The sequence below is a fragment of the Abramis brama genome (genome assembly GCF_963993115.1).
Source record: "Abramis brama genome assembly, chromosome: 15".
In the NCBI taxonomy this organism is placed as follows: Eukaryota; Metazoa; Chordata; class Actinopteri; order Cypriniformes; family Leuciscidae; genus Abramis; species Abramis brama.
Genome location: NC_139977.1, coordinates 33,969,169 through 33,990,214, shown reverse-complemented (window position 1 = coordinate 33,990,214; position 21,046 = coordinate 33,969,169). Strand labels below are relative to the sequence as shown.

The following is a 21,046-nucleotide window of genomic DNA, read 5'->3' as shown; positions in this document are numbered from 1 at the left end:
TGTAGCATTTATTTATTTTAGTCTTTCTAGTGCTTTTAATACAGCTATAACTTTTACATATTGAATAGTACTCAGGACTAAGCCCCTGTCTCTTATTTCTTTATCCTTTTTATGTTTTATATACGTCCAGTAAGCATTATACTCTTCAAGAGTTTTTTATCTATCTGTATATCGTACCTCTAAATACATTTATATTTCTTCTGTCACATTTTACGCTCTTTATTTAATATCCTCACATTTGGATATACGAGTGTATTATCCTATACTTGCTTAAATAATTTTGGGTTTTTGCATTTTATACTTATCTTTAACTTAATGCCCCTTTATTGTTTTATTGGTATTATTTAGTCTATTCTAGTTCTATTCTATTTTATTCTATTCCTTTATTTATTTATTTTATTTTCTTGCAATACCTGGTAGTTCTGCATATCTTTTACTCATAGATGCAGTTTCTTCTCTACAGAAAGAAATTGCTTTTCTGGTTTTTCCCAGCTTAACACTTTATACATATTGGTATTTTGCTCTTCTTATTCCTTATTATTAATTGATAACCAATTAAATCTATATTTACAGCTCAACCTCAAGGGCCTTCTCCTCATCTCTTCTTCCTAAGAGCTTAAAATGTTTTTTTTTTGTTTGTTTTGTTTTTCGCCTATTCATTTCAACTCAATTCATTGCCTTTTATTGTAGCATGCATTAGTCTAGCTTTCTGACTGAATTCAGGAATTATATCTCTCATATAATTCATAAGCCCCTTTACCTCTTTTTGTACCTTTCTAATGTTCTCTGGGATTCTTAGACCTGTTATCCGCTCTTTCATCATTTTCTTAATTCCTTTGTTTCTTACAGAGACCTAAGATCCTAAATTAAACATATCTGCCATTACTGCACTTTGTTTATTTACTTATTATTAACTCACATATATATATATATATATATATATATATATATATATATATTATTTTTATTTATTTATTTAATTTTAATCCAGCACTGGTAAGCCCATTAACTTAAAGTCTTTTTTTTTTTTTTTTTTACGGTTTCAATATGCTCTTTTTCCTTCTTTATAACTAATATTTAATTAATATAAACTTCCACAGGTATCTTTAATGGAAATGCTGCTGAGGAATTAATCTATCCCTTTGGTAATCTCTGATATACTTAATGTCGGTTATTTTTAGTAAATTAAGTATTTTCTTGACTAATCTCTGTTAATGGAATTGATCAAAAATCATTAGCCAAATCCAATTTTAAGAGACATTTACCATTCCTCGATTGCTCAGTCGTATTACTAGCATTAATACCATAATGCCTATTTGACTTTATTACTCTAATTAGTGCTTTATAATTTGTTACTTGTAAAAGTCTCATCTAATTTTGGTGTTTATTGTACAGGACTTTTTGTTATTGCATAAGTAATTTCCTTAACTCCTTGCTCTAATAACTCTTGTATTGCCTTATTTATTTTTTCTTTATCCATCATATTAATCGGATATTATATTTTTGATTTATGTATCTTACTCAGTTTTTTATGAGTATATGCTTCACTAATTACTAATAGACTTTATTCCACAATCACTTTTATATTTTCTTAAATAGGGAATTTCTAGTAAAGCCCATAGTAATTTCTCTTTTAATTCTTAATATTATCAATTCATTCCATTTTCATTTATATTCTTGTTCAATATTTACTTTTAATCTCAAGACTTTCTTTAAGTCTCTTCCTTCATGCAAATTGTCTGCACTCTCCATCATTTAAATGCCGAATTCTTCTCTCCTACTCATTCATTTATTTTATTTTTTTTCTTAATAAAAATATTCTCTGTAAATTGCATTGGCTCTGTTGTTGAGGATACCTGAGCAACTTCATTTAAAATAAATTTATTTTTTCCATTAACAAAGGAGTTTCCATCTTTTTTAATGATTAGATTATGTTCTCTTTAATCTAACCTTTAATACCATATCTTTAAAATTCAATTTAATTATACCTTTTGATCACAAATGTTTCTTTTTAATAGGCTAAGCATTTTTCAATGTATCCTGGCTCTTTTTATTCATCAAGCTTTATTTTTTTTTTTTCAATTATGTTTTTATTCTGCTTACATCTTTTTATTTTCGAGTTTTCTATTTTACTCATTATCTGACTTTTTTTTTTTTCTCTGGGATCATTTTTTTCCATTTATCATATTAAATATAACTTGTCTTTTGTATACTATTTTTATTTTCATCCTTACAAATTCCTGCATTATGTTCTGTCAGGCCTTTATATTCTATTCTTCTGTTTTCAGTCAAGTCAAGTTACCTTCATTCATTTAATTCAATTCAATTCAAATTTATTTGTATAGCGCTTTTCACAATACATATTGTTTCAAAGCAGCTTTACAGAAAGTGCATTTCAGAAATGTACATAGAAAAATACAGTTAGTTAATCATGTATTAATTATAACATATCGCCAGCGTTGAGTCGTCTCTTCACAGGCGTCGAGTCGTCTCTTCACGGGTGTTGGGGCATCTGTAGTTTCCATGGGAGGCTGGATACAAACTGGAGCTGACGATCTGTATTTACCTTGGGACTAGCGTCCCGGGATAACAACAGAAAAGCAGATGGGAAATAATTAGCGTAGCTGCTGTTCATAATATTAATGCATTCAATCTGATTCAACTGTAGTATAAAAGGTAGTATTATGTGAATGCTTGGCTAAAGAGATGCGTCTTTAATCTAGTTTTAAACTGGGACAGCGAGTCTGAGCCTCGAACAATATCAGGAAGGCCATTCCAGAGTTTAGTGGACTTAGATATCCTAGGAATGACCAGAAGCCTCAAATTTATTGATCTTAAAGAGCGCGATGGATTGTAGGGCATTAGAAGTTCCGTTAACCTAAAGCTGCAACCCCACTTTTGAAAAATCCCCAGAAATGACATACCCAAACTGAAACAGATACAGTTCATTAACCCTTTGCACTAAATACACAAGTATGATCTCATTTGAAAGCTGACACCTGACAGTTTATTGTAAATGTAGAATTAATTATTGTCATAATGAAAAAAATTGTTATAAATAGCTTCAAAGTTTTGTAAAGTTATTAGAAATTTATTTTTATGAAACATCTTCATGAAAATAAAATTGAAGTTGGCACTGTAGCAATCTAGAAATGCACTGCAGCTAAAGCCATATGTGTGACCATGTTATATTTAAAATCTGAAGATGATAAGTCTAAAACTCTGTATTTAGTTAAATGTTTTTCAAGATCATGTCATGATATGACTTTATTTTGATTAGACTCTAAAATGCTACTGATGTTTAGTCATCATCTAAGCATATTCAGTCTTTTGTCTCTATTGTTTTGTGGTGCAAACGAGCCCCATTCAGTCTCAGTCTCTCCTGCACACATTCACACCTCTCCAGCCTGGTTATGGCTCTAAATATGCATTTCTTTTGTCTGCATTATAGTTACTAAGGACTGGCTATTCACAGGCTATTCATAGGGTTTCAAACTCTAATTTCTTTTATCAAAGTTCTCACTTACATTTGAAACTGTATCAAATGCCCTTCTTGAATAAAGAAACATTTCAGTAAGCATTCCTATTTAGAAAAAATCATAAAATAATAGCTGCTGGTGGCAGGTGCACCCAGAGCTAGCTAGCATGTTAGCTTAGCACACCATCAATACACGACAATATATGAGATTAAAACCATGTTTGTGCTCCAAACTTACTTTATAACGCAAGTCGAGTGTTTTAAATAATCTTCTGTGATCTAATTTGGCTTCAGATAAAAAAATCAGACAGAACATATATTATTTTATAGTATTCTGCACGATGAAAAAGTCTATATCAATTAGCATTACATTATAAATATAATCTATTATTATGAAAATACCTGACATGGCTCGAAGAACACAGGTAACTCAAATATCATTGCAATCATGTTTATTGTCTTCAAAACATCTTTAGCATGTTACATCCATTACAGCGATCTCTCTGTTAGCTGTGTATCACTGTCGTCCTGGAATGTCACATGATTATGGCTCTTCTTCATGTGTTCCATATATGGACTAATACTGTGCATAGGGCGCCCTCAGGCTGTTGGTATGGATTGAAAACACATTACATCAGTATCCAGCGCTCATAATGATTACATCGACGCATTTGGGTATAAATTCGGTTAACTTAATCAAAAGGTAACGGCAACGGTTAACTTAGGGCTTTATAGGTCATTAGTAATACTTTGTAATTGATACGGAACTTAATAGGTAACCAGTGTAGAGATTATAAAATTTGTTGTTATATGATCATATTTCCTTGACCTAGTAAGAACTCTAGCGGCTGCATTTTGGACTAACTGTAGCTTGTTTATTGAGGATGCAGGACAACCAGCTAATAAAGCATTACAGTAATCTAGTCTCGAGGTCATGAATGCATGAACTAACTTTTCTGCATCAGAAACTGATAGCATGTTACGTAGCTTAGCAATGTTTCTAAGGTGGAAAAAGGCTGTTCTTGTAACATATGCAATATGATTTTCGAAAGACAAGTTGCGCTCTAGTATAACACCCAGGTCTTTTACTGTAGTGGATAAAGTAACAGGACATCCTTCTAAATTAAAGTTGTATTGTAAGAGGTTTTGTGGGCAGTTTTTTTTACCAATAAGTAATACCTCTGTTTTATCTGAATTTAATAGCAGAAAATTACACGTCATCCAGTATTTTATATCTTTAACACACTCTGTCAATTTAGATAATTTAGTGCTTTTAACAATGTAGATTGTTCCAAAGCGTCTTTACAGTGACAACAGGGAATTAAAATATACTAAGTGTTTTAAGTATACTAAACTCATTTCCATCTCTCTGTTTTGCTTGAAAACAAGTATTTTTGTCCTTTCTTCATCCATCTTGACACTTTGTACTATCAAAGGATCAATTTTTGTTTCTATATTAATTTATTCTGTTTTTATCACTATTCTCAAATGCTGAGACCTTAAGTCATACTCAGCTATATTTTTCCATACACTTAATCGTGGAATTTGGTCTTTAGATGCATTAACTAACATCTCCTTTCATTGCAAATATTTCTCCTTTGTCCCTGCTAAACTTCTCACATCGTCAATAGCTTTTAGTTTTTTATAGCTATACCAAATTAATCAATGTTATAACTTCTCAACTCAAATTCACATTTTTAGATGTTTTAACTATACAATCTCTATACGCACTGTTGTCTTCTCTTAACCATTTGGATCCTATCTGTTTTCTGGCCACATCTGTTACAGCTCCAATACTTTCTCTTCTTCACTTTTCTTTGGGTTTCTAAACTCCAGTTGTCCGACTGGATTCCTCTCCTAACAGAAGTCAAAGGTCCCCTTCTATCGTCCTTTCTCTGCTTTGCTTCTACACTCTCCTAGTTCTCAGAGCTTAAGAGCTTTATTGCTTGCTGACTTTTTTCTTGTTTCCAGCATTCTTTTTAGTCTCTTTACTTCTAGTGTTTAATGGTTTTATAATTTTTTATATTTCTCTCATTATTCTTCTCTTAAATTCATAACCTACTTAACATATAATTGTTTCATTTTATTCAGTTTTCCTGACTTTAAACATCCCTCTTTTCTTTAGCTATTTTTTAAGCCAGAGGCGATCGTCTGTTCTATGTCAAGTCTATGTCAGGAACTATCTCCTTTTCCCAGTTTCTTATCAGCGCTCTTTTCATTGCTAGGATTCCTATGTGTATTTCCTTTAACTTCTAGTTTTGAATTCTCTAGTCATTCTTTTCAACTGCAATTTATCTATTTTTTTTTTCCATAGTCTTTTTCATATCCCTAACTTTGTTTCACTATTTTCACTTTCTGTATTTATTATTGATGAATATAACTCATCATTTTCCTGCTCTCCGTCTGAGCTGTTTTCAAACTCCCTAGACCTCTGTCTGTCTCTCTATAACTTAGAGACTACTGTGAAGGGTTACAGATTTTAAGAATCTATTTTAAATATGTTTTAGATCTGTTGATCCTACTCCCTTACATAACATCACATAAGAAAACTAAGAGTTGAACTGTGTGTGAATGTTACATAGTCTTAGTTCTCGTGACAATGTGTTGTTTATACCATTTGGGGAAGTCTTTGATCTTTCTACTAAGAGTTGAACTATGAGTGAATGTTTACCTAGTCTTAGTTCTCGTGACCATGTGTTGTTTATACAATTTGGGGGTACCATTATCTCAGTTGGGGGTAATTGCCTCTATTGTCTTTAGATGATTAGATTCAGTAGTCATCTCTAAGGCTGTGTGTAAGTTCAGCACCTTTAAGGACAGCCCACTGAATTGCCTATAAGATACCATGTAAAGTTCCCTTAGTCAGATAATGTTGGATTCCTGCAGCCACGTCAACGCGAAGTCCTCAATAAAGAATAACTTTTTTGAACGTGATCCCAACGTCTACTGGTCTTGCGTCGATGAAAGAAAACTTTCCAACAACTGTTACGGCAGTCATTGTTGTTACTTTCATTTTATTTTACGTTTGTTTAAACTCCTCTCTATTTCTATTATTCAACAGGTTTATTATAAAAGATTCCTCTTATGAATTCTCTATTATTCCTGTTATTATTTCGTTCAACACAGCTTTTACTGAATGTTCAAACTGTCCTATCCCCATTAAGGTTAACTCCATTATTATAACTTTTCTATTAATTTCATTCTGAATTGATGACTACATTATTAATTAAGCTTTTGACCCAGAGCATTTAGTAGTACATATTCTCATTCTACAATCTGCCATCACAGCTTTGCTGCACAGTTTCCAGTGGGGTGCACTAGAACTATTCTTACTGTCCCCCGGGATTTCACTTTCAATCTCCCTTTTCCTTTTTAATTTCTTTCAGGGCTTGTGCTCCTAACATATTCTGAATCACTTATGCAGCCCCGTTCTCTTTATTACCATTCAGGGCTATCATTCCTCCTCTGGTATTCTGTAACAACCCATCACAAACTTCTACTTCTATTTCTTTCACTTTTTATTATTTGTGCCCACCGTATTACTGAGGTGGCTACCTCTGTCTCATTAAATTTTCCTTCACTCAGTTGGTCTCTGGATGGAAGCCAAAGCACAAACAAATCATTATCTATTTCTATTGCTGATTTATTCGCTCTCATCGCTTTTTCTTCCCATTCAAGTACTCTTTTTTATCACCAAAAGTATATACTCTATTATGGGTTTTTTGCTGTCCTCTCCATCCAACAACGTGCACTTTGTTAGATGGTTTATACAGCTCACACTAAACCTTTCTCCTATTTAGATTTAGTCTATCTCTACGACACTTATTCAAACTTCCTTAAGTTTGTCACTATAATTCTTATTTGAATTATTTTCTCCATTCAATTTATAGAGTCTCTATGTTTAGGCCTATTATTACACACTCCGTCATAGAGATTTTATAGTAGTGCGTGCATGCACTAGCCCGTTTTTGAGCTTAAATAATTATTATTTGAATTATATTAGTATATTGGATATTCTTTTATCCTATATACATCACATTATATGAGATTGTTACACTACTATTTATACAACCCTTCTATTGGATTGTTTTAATAACTCTCCTTTAGAATTATTATTTTTATCAAGCTTTTTCTATCCAACCCCTCTGGGCTGTCTTAATATTTCACTACAAGTACACAAGGATCACTCGTATTAACTTGAATGAAGAGTCTGGCTCTGTATTAAGGAGGCTTCCCTCCCCTTCACTGTCACGGTTCATAAATTCATTGTTTCCTTCTTGTCTCGTGTTTCTGTTGTTATGCGTGTATGGGTGTGTGTGAGTGGGTGTTACCGCTCATCCCGACTGATCAGCGCTCCAGCTGATCTCATTCATCACTGCAGCTGCAGCTAATTCACGCACCTTTAAAACCTCACCGCACTCTCCTCTCATTGTCAGATCGTTGTTTGATGTCTCCCGTGTGTGATCCTGTTCCTGTCGGCGTTCCTGTTCTCTGTTCACCTGGATTTCGTCTTCACTTGGATCGTCACGTCTGCATCACTTCACTTCACAGACACCATCGCTGACCATCTAGTCCCTGTGTCACCAGTCTGCCCAGCTTCATCACCGGACATTATTCTATTATCAATAAACAGAGTTTTACTTGCATATTTGCTTCCGTCTTTTGTAACCATGACATTCACAGAAACCCTGTCTCTTTGGCTTTCCTTGCCTCTCTGAGACCTGCCGTATAAGATTTATCTCACATCTTTATCGGCTAAATAAACCTCCACAGCTCTTTCTTGCTTTTAGGGTTTATTATTCTCAATCGCTCACTCAACCCTTTCTAGGTCGTTTAAATAATTCATTTTTTAGAGTTATTCTTAGTCTAATCGAGTCTTTTAGGATTTCTTTTTCTTTCCTATTTAGCTCTACACTCTCGTGTATATTACACGACTATCTTAGTTTTTTGAGCAATTGATCACTGATCTTGGCCAGGGATCGATAATCAATCTGCCCCTGTCATGTTGGGCGCCATGTTTTGTGGTGCTTAATTTAACCCCTTGTTTTGGTCTTAAATATAGACACCTTCTACCGGACATTTTGGAAAAGAATGTAGGAAAAACAAAAGAACTTTAAAGAAGTTAACAAGGTTACTCAGCTTCTGCTAAGCCTGCTTGATATTCTGAAGCAGCCCCTCCCCTCCTCGTTAAACTCGTGGGGCAACTTGATACGCTGTTAACCATTTAGGCTGTGAGTGCTTAATTTCCCCAGTAACTCACAACAAAGATGAAAGACTTATTTTTGTTTAATAGAACAAAAGGAAAGTGACTGTCTCAGCCTTTCTTTGGGAGACATTAAGTAAGACTCACAGCCTTAAATGTTATACCACAGAAACATTACAATCAGACACCATCCTCTGTTATGATGCCTACTAGGACTGATGTTTCACTGGAGAATGGAAATGTGCCAATTTTCTCACACACTCTACAGTGTGCACACAACAGGGACAGAATAGGACACACAGACCAGTGCGGAGCCCAGGGAAGAACCGAAGTGCAACAGGCATCGGGGGCAAAACCTTGTGGTGAAGATTTCCTCATCCCCCTCTTATCCCCACCTCACTGGTCCATAGGTGTCAAATAAATTAAGAAATAGGGAAAGAATGAAACAACAAAAGCAGACTCTGAAAACGCTACAACCCTAGTGTTTAAACAAATACTGCTACAACCCTAGTGTTTGAACAAGTACTGCTCTGTCGTCTCTTGTTTTCTTTCTTACTCTGTGCAGATAAACACTTGTCCCGAGACCCATATACAACGACCGTCACACCTGCATATGAAGCCACAACCTCAAGACGACAACTGCTGAACGAACTATCACAAAAGAAAAAGAAAAAAATACACAACGCAGAGACCTACGGGAACTTCAGTCATCCATCAGAGAACTTGAACAAACTAAAACAAGACATTGTTGATCTTTCCACCATATGACTGAAGATAACTCTTCACGGTTTGGAAACCTGTTAGTATCAAGTGTGTCAACCAACAAATGACTCACGTCCAGCACAAGGAAATAACAGTTTTCAACCAGAAAAGACAATTACTCGTAAGGACTTCACGGACCCTAGTTGCATGTTATGTTTCTGTGTCAGCATGCAATTACAGATGAACAACACAGATCATGCTTGTGCCTGTAACTTTTTTTTAATTATTCTCAGGTTATGTAAATTAAGTCAAATCTGTCCTAAAATAGTAAGCATTTGAATTTCCATACTTACAATATTTAGATCACAGAAGACTTCTCCGTGGTCAGTTCAGCTCAATCTTTTGTAAAACAGAGACTTATGGCAGGCGAGCTTCTTAATTTCAATTATATATATTTTTTTATTAAATACAGGTTAATTAGTTTACATAAATGGTACTAATATATCAAATAAAAATAAAAGTAAATCAAAACCAAATAATTTGCAAGCTTTCATCTTCATGAGGCGCAATGGCAAGACATCTAACACCGGAGAGGCCGTCCTTGGTGAACCAGCGTCTGACTTTGACATTCCTTACAATACTTTTTATAGTCCACACGCCCTCCACACAGATTCAGTCCTTTACAGACAATCAGTCCAATCCGAAGTCTTGAACTGTCCTCAGTTCTGGAAACCCCCTTCTAAACTCCATATATAAAGCTCTTTCCTTTGTTCTCCTTTGCTTGCTGGCTCTGGACCCTCTGCCTTTCTCTACTTCTACTTCTGCCATCTTCTACTTTGCTAAGATACATGCTTTCTACTATGTGTTATTACTACCTACTGTAGTTTATTCTTTCATTTGATTAAATGCTTAAACATCGAATATAGTATAGTCATTTCTTTCATGCATTATCATAATAAAAAACTTTCGCAATACAAGTTGCAGTGTTTTTTCTTAATAAACCTGAATCACAATAAAACCTTTACAAAAACGAATTGCAATGTTTTTCTTAATAAACACTCTCTCTTACAATTAACTCTCTCTTAAGTTACAATTGTGGTTATATCATATATAAGCCTATATATATATGAGGCATTATAAAATAATTAATTGCATGTTCACTTAACAATATATATATATATATATATATATATATGTGTGTGTATGTGAGACACTATAGACATACAAACGTGTTAAATTCTATTGTATACTATCAATTGTTTATGTAAAAAAATAAACAATAATAATAATAATATATATGTCGATAGTGTCAAATGCAGCACTGAGATCGAGTAACACTAATAGTGAGATACAACCACGATCGGATGATAAGAGCAAATCATTTGCGACTCTAATGAGAGCTGTTTCAGTACTATGGTACGGTCTAAATCCGTTTAGTTTTTTTAGTACCTTTCTTAGATAAAAGGTAGATTCGAGATTGGCCTGTAACAAGCGGTTTAATTGTAGCCAGCTTAAAAGTTTTTGGTACGTATTCTAATGACAAAGACGAATTAATGATATTAAGAAGAGGATCTATGACCTTTGGAAGCATCTCTTTCAGTAGCTTAGTCAGCTACTTGAATACATTCAATAACTAAATAACAGCAATTGCAAAGAAGCCATTGTTAAAGGAAATTATCATTCTATCATCCTTTACTCACTCTCATGTTGTTCCAAACCCGTATGACTTTTTAGTCATATAGTCTCCGAAGAACATAAAGAGAATTGAGGAGTCATACATGATACATTTATTTTCATCCTTGCCTATAACCAGATTTCTAAAGTCATAGGGTTAGGAAGAAATAAATATACACAGAACATACTCAGTAAGCAAAAGAATCAGTGTTTATCCTATTAGTGTTCCAGCCATTGATCAAGACAAAACTAAATGATTGTACAAGTCAATGACCTGAACGTAAACACACTTTAGACAAACACTGATCAGGTCGAATTGCCAGTAAAAGCATTTGCGCTTTCAAACAGCTTTGATATTTTATCAAATATTTTATATATGATATTTTATTTACACTTTTTCTCTTTCATGAGGTTTTAGATACTGTGAAGCAGAAATCACACATTTAAGCAAATATGATTCATGAAGCGTCTGGGTGTGTAGGAAAATAACAATCTTTGATTTCTGATTCATAACTGCTTCTTGCTTCTAGCACCGTTTGTGATATTTGCTGAAGTATCATTTAGGGTAACAAGGTTGACAATATTACACTTTTATTTAATGTAGTGTTTCTTGTAGAGTATGTTGATCATTCTCAGGAAATGCATGAACGGATAAGACAATTACTTTGAATGCAATATAAGTGGCTTTAGACCATCTTTCACATGCACTAATGTAATGAACGATCTGATGTAAAGTGTTGTGCAAAACAATGCGAAACTACAAGGTTCTGTTTAGAAAGTCTTTAATGCTGATATTTGGCAACCGTTTGACTGACAGCAGAAGTTGTTGTGGTGCCAATCGAGGAAATGACTTCTCAAAGATCTCAGATGCCAGAAAGATTAGACTTTATTTCACAAGCAAAGTCTGAACGCCCTTCTGCAGAAAGACGCTCCCGAGCAGTGTCCAGCTCTAATGTATATACCTTCTTCTTGCTCCAAAGATGGTAATACATGATGGTAATACATTCTATAGGTATTTTGAGAAATAGTTTTGTACCATGTGACATTACTGAAATAGAATTCTCTGCTGCAACAGCACAGCTCTCAGGCTTCCAAAGTCAATTCAAAGTCAATCAAAAGACACACAGAAAGGAGATAATAGTGTACAAAAATACAGTTAAATTACTTATTTTCTAAATAATAAAATCTTCAACATTCCCCTCTCTGGGGCTTACTTAAGCCCCACTTTCATTTCCCTTTTCCAGAGTGTAGTTTCAAAATCCAGTCCCCTCAGTTATACTACCTTGGTGACTAAATTAAGTCACCCATTCTTATTTCCAATGACTGAAATTATGCCACCACACTCCGAGGAGCAATCGAGCCAAACATCTTTCTCCATACATTTTCTTTCTTTCAGTTGTTTCTCTTTCTTTTTCTTTCAATGGAGAAAGTAAAAGACTCGAATCCTCCCTAATCAAAATCAAATATTGTTATAAGCGTGAGCGTGTATTTTGTTTAGCCTTGCCTGTGGTTGTCACAGTTATGTAGAACACATCAAACATCAAACCATGCATTATACTATCCAAAGTTTTTTCTTGAGGTGTAGACTTTCTCTTCGACCCAGACACTTTGCGCATCGTAGAGGGTCACCCTTTTTGGGCCAGAGGTTAGGCTAGCACATACACCCAGGGTCTGGCTCATCAATCATCTTCTTCGTCCTCATTTGAGGTACTTGAATCATTGTCCAATGCTTGCAAAATCCAATTTGTTTTTTCAGGGCAATCCTGACACTTTAGCACATCCATTTGCTTAACCGTGGTTTTAACTACAAGCGATCGTAATATTGGAAGTACACAACAGAATAATAATCCTCCTATTAATATCAACCCTGGGTTGCAACATATTGCAACTCCTAAGAACATTCCTAATTTTGCAAACCATGCTCCTATTGCACCAAAGTTTAAATCAAACCAGTCCCACATTTGGCTATCTCTTCCTGCATTTGCTTTAACTTCTGCCCTTAATCCTTTTATTTTAAGCATAGCTTCAGTAAATTTTCCTTCTGGAGCGGTATTATTTGGTATAAAGGTACAGCACTGATCTCCAAACATAATGCATACACCTCCTTTGTCTGCCAATAACCAATTAAGGGCTTGTCTATTTTGCCATGTCATTTTACTTGTTTCATGTAACTGTTCTCCTAATGCAGATAATGCATCGTCAGTGTAATTAATAAATCTCTGCTGATTATAGTAAATATAATTGATCCATTCAACATTTTTGTTTTGCGTGATTCATATAAATATTGATTCAAACCCTGATTTAACTTCATCTCTAGCTTTAAATTCATTAGGGATACCTCTAGGTTGCCCTATTGAATCTAAACTTACATTAGGATCTGGTTGATAAGCTCTCTTACTTCTGTTCTTGTCTTCCTTTACAATTTCTGTTTCCCACTGTGCAATAGTAATTTCTTGAATTAATCTTACCCTAGCACAAATTCCTTTCCATTTTAGCGGCAAGGATGCTAGAAGCCGTCCTTTCCCACAAGCCCAAAAGAAATCTGCTACTACCAATGTTTGATCTTCATATAGCTCTATTGATGGTAATGCTATAGTTTGGTTTTTACATTCTTGCTCTGGGTTTATCTTTTTTCCTTTTCTTGTTCCTAGCGCTTGGAGTTCTGGTGCTCTTACAGGTATATTTGAATGCCAAGCATTTGTTCTGTCTAGGTTCCATATCGTATCACACTTTCCATCAAATTCTCCTAAATTATGAATTCCTGTAGATTTATTAAAGCACTCATATTCTTGGCTGTAGTCTATACTGTACCATTTTGGGATTTCTACTTTTCCTTTTTCTATTTTAATATTTGAATTTACATCCCAATATTGACACCAGGTTCCCCAATGTGGTCTATTAAATCGTTCATGTAATTCAGAATTTCCTGAAAAAGCTAAACACTCAGCTGAGCAGTAAGGTCTAAAATAGTCATTTGTAGCCTCAGTTTTTTCATATAGGATCTTAATTCCAGTTCCAATTGTTCCAACGGCGGTCCTTTGTAAGGACCTCTGCAATACGGCACAGGCATGGGTCGACTCGTAAGCATCTCATGCGGTGTTAGATGAGTAATTCTATTAGTTTGCATGCGGTAGCTCATTAGTGCAATTGGTAAAGCATCAACCCAATTAAGTTTACTACTTTCACATATTTTATTGAGTTTGGTCTTGAGGGTACCGTTAATTTTCTCAACTATACCTTGCGATTGAGGCCTATAAATGCAGCCTAATCTTTGTTTTATTCTTAATTGCTGCAATACTTTTTTTACAGTCTTTTGAATGAATGCTGACCCATTATCGGAACTTATTTCTGATGGTATTCCAAATCTTGGGATTACTTCTCTTGTCAAAAATTTAATCACTGTTCCGGATCCCTCATCCGCTGATGGTACTGCCTCTACCCATCTGCTAAATCTATCTATTATTACAAGCATGTACCGTTTGCCTTGTACTCGCTTTATCATGTCCACATAATCCATTACCAAGTGTCTGAATGGTCCTTCTGGTACTGGTATGTGGCCTATTGGTGTCGCTGTTCCTTTCCTAACATTGTTTTTGGCACAAATTTCACATGTGGACAGAAAATTGTCTACCATTGCATACAAATATGGAGACCAATATCCCTGCTGTTTAATCTTCCTAATTACTTCCCCTCTCGCGCAATGGTCAAAACCATGCGCTTCTGCCATGAGAATATTTAAAAATGCAGTTGGTGCAACAATCTGTCCTTCATGTGATCGCCAAATATCTTCTGCATCTTTTTTGGCCCCTCTCTGACACCACATAGAGTGTTCATAAGGGCCTGCTTCTTGTTGAATTCGAACAATATCTTCCAATTGAGGTTGTGGTTCTATAAGAACTACTGGATTTAATATTGCTACTTGACATCCAATGATTGCCAATCGTTTTGGTAGCATCATAGCAGAAATTAATTGTCCTATTTGTTCTGCATGTTGGATGGGAGTTCCATCACTCTTTTTGAAACCTCTCTGTTTCCATACTGCACCAAACAAATGACACACACCATGAGCATATGCTGAATCTGTACAAATATTTGCTGTCAGTCCCTTTGCTAATTGACACGCAGTTGTGAGAGCTTTTAATTCTGCTAACTGAGCAGAGCAAGGCTGTACACAGTGTTGTGATATAACTGGTACAAATTCATCTTTGTCTTTTCTTACCACTGAATATCCTGTATGATTTCCTAGGTAATCTTTAAAACTAGAACCATCTACAAAGTAAATTACTTCTACTTCAGTTATTGGCGTAGATTCTAGATCTGGTCTTATTCTGGTGAATGCCAATGAATTGGCCACACAGTCATGTTGCTCTCCTTCATAGTCCAAAGGAATTAACTCTGCTGGATTCACTGTATCGCATCGTTTAATGGAAACATCTGGATACGTAAGCAGTGATGAATATGCTAGAATACGAGCTTGAGTTAACACAAATTTTCCCTGTTCGATTAATTCTACAATCTTATGTTGCACATAAATAGTTACTGGGTACCCCATAGTTATTGTAGATGCCTTTTCATATGCATAGTACATTGCTGCAAGGCCTTGTTGGTAGCATGGTGGGTAGCCTTGAGATACATTGTCCAGCTTGGTGCTATAATAAGCTATGGGCTGTTTTTTTCTGCCACTGCAAGTCTCTTGCATCAGAACAGCTGAGGCATAGCCATCAGTCCTGTTTGATAAATGAAAATTTCTAGAATAATCGGGATTAGCAATTACAGGTGCCCTTTGCAATTCCTTTTTTATAGATTCAAATGCTATCATAGCATCTGTATTCCATTTCAATGGATTATTTAAATTTTTTAGTCCTGCTTGTTTCATGATTTCTCTCAATGGAGCTGTTTTTATGGCATAATCTTCTATCCAATCTGCACTGAAGCCAGTCATTCCTAGAAAAGTCATCATTTGTTTTACTGTTTGTGGCAATGGTGCTTTACTTATGCCTTCTAAATGATTTGGAGCTATCGCTTTTGTTCCATATGAAATTAATCTACCCAAATATTCAACCTGTGGCTGACAATATTGTAGCTTAGTTTTAGATGCTTTGTGACCTCCTTGGGCTAATTTTGTAAGTACCTTTATAGAATCTTTATGACACTGCTCTCGCGTTGTTGAACATATCATTAAATCATCTACATATTGCAGCAAAGTGCTGTCTATCACAAGGTCTTCCAAATCAGCTTTAAGAACTTGATTAAAAATATGTGGAGAGTGTTTATATCCCTGAGGCATTCTCGTGTAAGTATATTTTTTATCGGAATATGAAAATGCAAATAAATATCTACTTTTTTCATCCACGGGTATACTAAAGAAGGCATTACATAAATCAATTACTGTGAAGTATTTTGCATCAGGAGGTACATTTGTTAACAGCGTATGTGGGTTTGGAACATCAGCTGGCCAATCTTCTGCTATTTCATTAATTGCTCGCAAATCATGAACAAGACGCCATTTTGATTTGTTTGCTTTAATTACAGGTAAAATTGGAGTATTACAGTAACTATTTGTTTCGATTAGCACTCCTGCTTTTACCAATCCTTCAATTGTATCTTTCATGCCTGCTTCTGCTTCGGGCCTCAAAGGGTACTGTCATTTACGAGGCAGGCGTACACCTGGCTTGAGTTGTATTGTTATTGGGCTAGCTGACTTTACCAATCCCACATCAGTGTCATGTTGAGACCATAACTCAGTTGGTACTTGTTGCTCAGCTTCCTTAAATAGTTCATTATCAATAGTCTCTATTGATTTGTTGGTTGTTATCATTTGTTTTTGTATTTTTTGATTAATGACAATCTCCTGAGGAGACCCCATTAATTTTGTTGTATACAAAATTTTAATGAAATTCTTGTCAACAGAATGAAAAATTGATGGATTTATTGTTGGCTCCCACTGGCATTGTTCTGCTTTTTTCGTCATTGGTCCTAAATCTTTTGTCTCCCAATGTTTTCCTGCATACAAGGACACATGTGGTACAGAATCTGGTACATTAAACCAATTTTTTATAAATTCATTTTCTGTTATACTCATTGCTGCTCCCTGTTTACCAATTATAATGTCTTTCACATTTAGTTTTTTGGTGTTTAGTTTTCTCTTGCCATGCTTTTTCTATTTTTCTTTCGGGGTCATATATCATAGAGCAATGAAATTCTGATTTTGGAAACTGTGCTTCAAAAATCTGTGCTTCAATGAACTTTCCCCATGTATTAATTATTTGTCTTACTTCATTTTCTATTTGTCCTATCCAGTATACATTTGCTTTTGGTTCAGAGATCATCATTTGAGTTTTTATTCCCTGCAGGTCTATATACACTCCTTCTGGAGAACACCAAATTTGTAGCCCTAATTTACATAATGCATCTCTTCCTAACAAATTAACAGGAGTCTGATTTGATACAAGGACAGGTAGTGTCACACTTTTATTTTTAGTTTGTAGGCAAACTGGAGCAGTCATAGGAATTAGCTGCGTTTGTCCCGAGAATCCTACTGTCTTTGCAAATTTTCCAGAAAAGGGGAGATGTGAGGCATAATTTGAATTTACACATGTATAAACTGCTCCTGTATCGACTAACATGGGTGTAGTTTTACCTTCTATTTTAATTTTTAACATTGGTTCTTGATCAGCATTAGTTGTCAAAATTGGCAGCTGATTATCCCCTTTAGGATTCTCTGGGCACCCCTAATATCCCTGATTTGGACCTCCCCAAGGGTTCACTGGGCCTTGACTCGGACCCCGATAAGGGCGCTGCCAACTCCACCCCCTCCCACTCCTCGGTGACTGAGGCCATGGATTGATGGGGCAGTTGACTTTATAATGTCCAGGCTGTCCACACCTCCAGCATACGTTTAGAGGGATATTATTAGGCTTGCCTTTTCCTCTTTGTATCCCTTGTGGTGGATATCTTGTCCATCCCATTGGCCCATTGTTTCTTCTTCAAAAACTCTGATCCACTTTCCAGCCCCCTCATGAATGTTTGGGAGGCGAGTGACCAACCCCTCAAGGTCCTGTGAGGCCCAGGGCACATATTGACCCTCTGTACCCTTAATTAGAATTGGGAGTTGTTTTCTAAGCCTTCCTTTTTCTCTTCCCTGTGACCACCTTTCCTCATCAAATGATAACTCCTGTTCACTTCCTACATTTAAACTATCCAATAGTCTACTTCTGCTTTTGACTAATTTATCAGTATCGTCTATTAATTGTTCTGTTTCTTTAATTCTTTTATCTATTTCATCCTCAATTATTTGTGCTACCGCATCAATTTCCTCCTCTTCCTTTTCTATTTGCTTTCCCTCATATTGTGTTTTTATTTTTTCTAATGCTGTCCGTGCCTGTTTATAGCAATCTAAGGGCAAGCTTTGCTTAGATGTTTTATTTTGAGTCATTTTTTGTCTTACATCTTGTTTTGTTTGTTTTTCATTTTCTAATTCCACTTGTCCTTCCATTTTCATTTCTCCTAAAACTTCTACTATTCCCTTAAGTATTGGAAATTTACATACTGGTACTACTTTTGAAGGTGGTTTGGCAAAGATTTCCTCTTTTTTCTTTGTTTCTTTGTCTGTCTCTTTTATTATTTTCCTTGCCTGCTTTATACTTTTCAATAAATCTTCTCCTTCTTGTTTGAACAATGCCAGCACTGCCTGTTCTTTTTCTCGTTTAGCTTCTCTATTTTTTCTTTTTAGGCTTTTATTCTTTATCTTATGATTTTTTATCAAAGTTTCCATTTCTTTGCATAATGTTACATCAAATGTTCCTTCTTTTGGCCATTTTGTCATCATATCCTGAGTTCTCTTTTGCCATTTGATTGACATTTTATCAATTAATTCCTTACACAAAGGGTATTTTAACCCCAGCATTTCCACTGGAGAGGCCATTATTCTCCTCTAGTCAGTTTATTTAAAAGAGCAATTAACGTTGGCTTAAACAGTTTTTGAATTCCAAGTTCCAAATTTTTCTTTCAACGGGAACTCAATATACTATTTATTTTAATTTTCCTCTATCTTTTTCCTATAACTTGTATTTGAATGTTTACTAATATACAAATTTTTCTCTATTTCTTTAATTCTTATTCAAATATTACCAATCATTGATAACAACCACTTTTTATTTAGATTATAGTCTATTAAACAGAACAACTAATTATTTAGCACCACTGATTTGGATATCTTATATACTTTATATTAATCTATTTTTGCAAAGCTAGTTTTCGCAATTAATTTTTCTCACATTCACAGTCATTCACATTCATCATTCACTAAAGTCCTTTATTATTGAATGGGGACAATTTTATTCATTCATATATGTTCCCGGGACTTATTGATGTTTATCCCCGGGACTCATACACGCATTCCTTATCTCTGCTCAAGTGAATAGTTCTCTTCCCCACCTCCAGTGACTGTCAGTGAGGGGTCACAGTTCACACGAAACAGAGCTTATTTTTAACCACAAGCATCCAGAGCCCACTCACACACAAATATTTTACTCCCTGTCAACTTCCTCAAAACAGTGAAAAACAATACACTATAAGATTCACTCCTTTGATACAATAATACTTTCTTTAAAAACTATACTATTCCATAGAATTTGAGTAACCTGAGCAGTCCCTCGCTCATGCATTCGAGGCGGTAACCGTTACTCTAAACCTATACACTTTTAAAACCTCTATTTTTTCCAGCTTCACCCGAGCAGCTTTCGTTAAACCTTGTTTAACAAAACGGTAACCGTGAGCTAACCATCTGTGCACATGCTATACTTATCAAAGTAAACACAGATAAACCACTGATATCGTTATCAGTAAATACAAATCCTTGCGTACGTACGACAAAACCTTTGCGCTAAATCAGCAGTACCAGTATCTCAAACAATCCACATAGAATTATTTAAGTACTGGTAAAGACTTTTGGAGCTCCCCTGCGCTTTTTACCATATCATTTGATATCCTCAAGGCCTTCTTTTTAGAAATCACACTACATGCAATCATTTCTGGAGTCTGAGATTTTCTTTTCAAAAAAAAAAACTTTTCTTTTTAGTTCGTTAAATTTAAAGAAGCTTTTTAAAGTGCCTCACCGTAACGGACAAATGTCTGGGCGAACCACACAAACTTTAAGCAAAAACTGCTTACCTTGGCCAAGAATAGAGTTTGTGCCGCTCGTCCCAACACAGCCCGCCACGATTCGTCACCAGCTCCTAACGGGGTCCTGCCGGGGTCGCCAAAAATGTTGTGGTGCCAATCGAGGAAATGACTTCTCAAAGATCTCAGATGCCAGAAAGATTAGACTTTATTTCACAAGCAAAGTCTGAACGCCCTTCTGCAGAAAGACGCTCCCGAGCAGTGTCCAGCTCTAATGTATATACCTTCTTCTTGCTCCAAAGATGGTAATACATGATGGTAATACATGATGGTAATACATGATGGTAATACATTCTATAGGTATTTTGAGAAATAGTTTTGTACCATGTGACATTACTGAAATAGAATTCTCTGCTGCAACAGCACAGCTCTCAGGCTTCCAAAGTCAATTCAAAGTCAATCAAAAGACACACAGAAAGGAGATAATAGTGTACAAAAATACAGTTAAATTACTTATTTTCTAAATAATAAAATCTTCAACAAAGTTCAGGAGTCTTCAGAAGAATCACTAACCTACAAGAAAGAATAAAATAATTTCAACTCCAATAATAGGCGGGATGCAAATGTCCTGATTGTCCAATTAGGCTTTATTTTGTGATAATGACCGGCTGACTTTACAGAATTACATCGCAAAACTGTTGTATGACATGGTTTATGTTAGTTTATCATAGTATGATGATCAATATTTACAATATATTTGATCTTCTTGCTGTTCTTGTTGTCATCCTCTTAAACCTGAAAGAAAAATCCGATTTAGTTGATCTGCAGTCACTATTAGTAAGATCTGAGTTTTTGATTGTGATCACATC

At 35.1% G+C, this 21,046-nt stretch overlaps 2 protein-coding genes across 4 annotated transcripts in view; one reads left to right on the top strand and one right to left on the bottom strand.

Annotated features, from left to right (window-relative positions):
- Nucleotides 1-21,046, top strand: part of LOC311097554 (vitelline membrane outer layer protein 1-like) — a 202,617-nt gene that overhangs the window by 29,912 nt on the left and 151,659 nt on the right. For 2 of the 3 annotated variants that reach the window (XM_084137334.1, XM_084137335.1), the window contains exon 6: nt 7,915-8,124. The exons of the other annotated variant lie outside the window; for it this stretch is intronic. The gene's annotated coding sequence lies outside the window, so the exon portion shown is untranslated. Of the gene's footprint in view, nt 1-7,914; nt 8,125-21,046 lie in introns of those variants that run through there. 3 annotated transcript variants of the gene reach the window in all.
- The window catches only part of LOC311097556 (vitelline membrane outer layer protein 1-like), a 64,690-nt gene continuing 64,447 nt past the window's right edge, over nt 20,804-21,046 (bottom strand). Inside the window, exon 5 of the mRNA XM_084137339.1 lies at nt 20,804-20,972. The gene's annotated coding sequence lies outside the window, so the exon portion shown is untranslated. The remainder of the gene's footprint in view (nt 20,973-21,046) is intronic.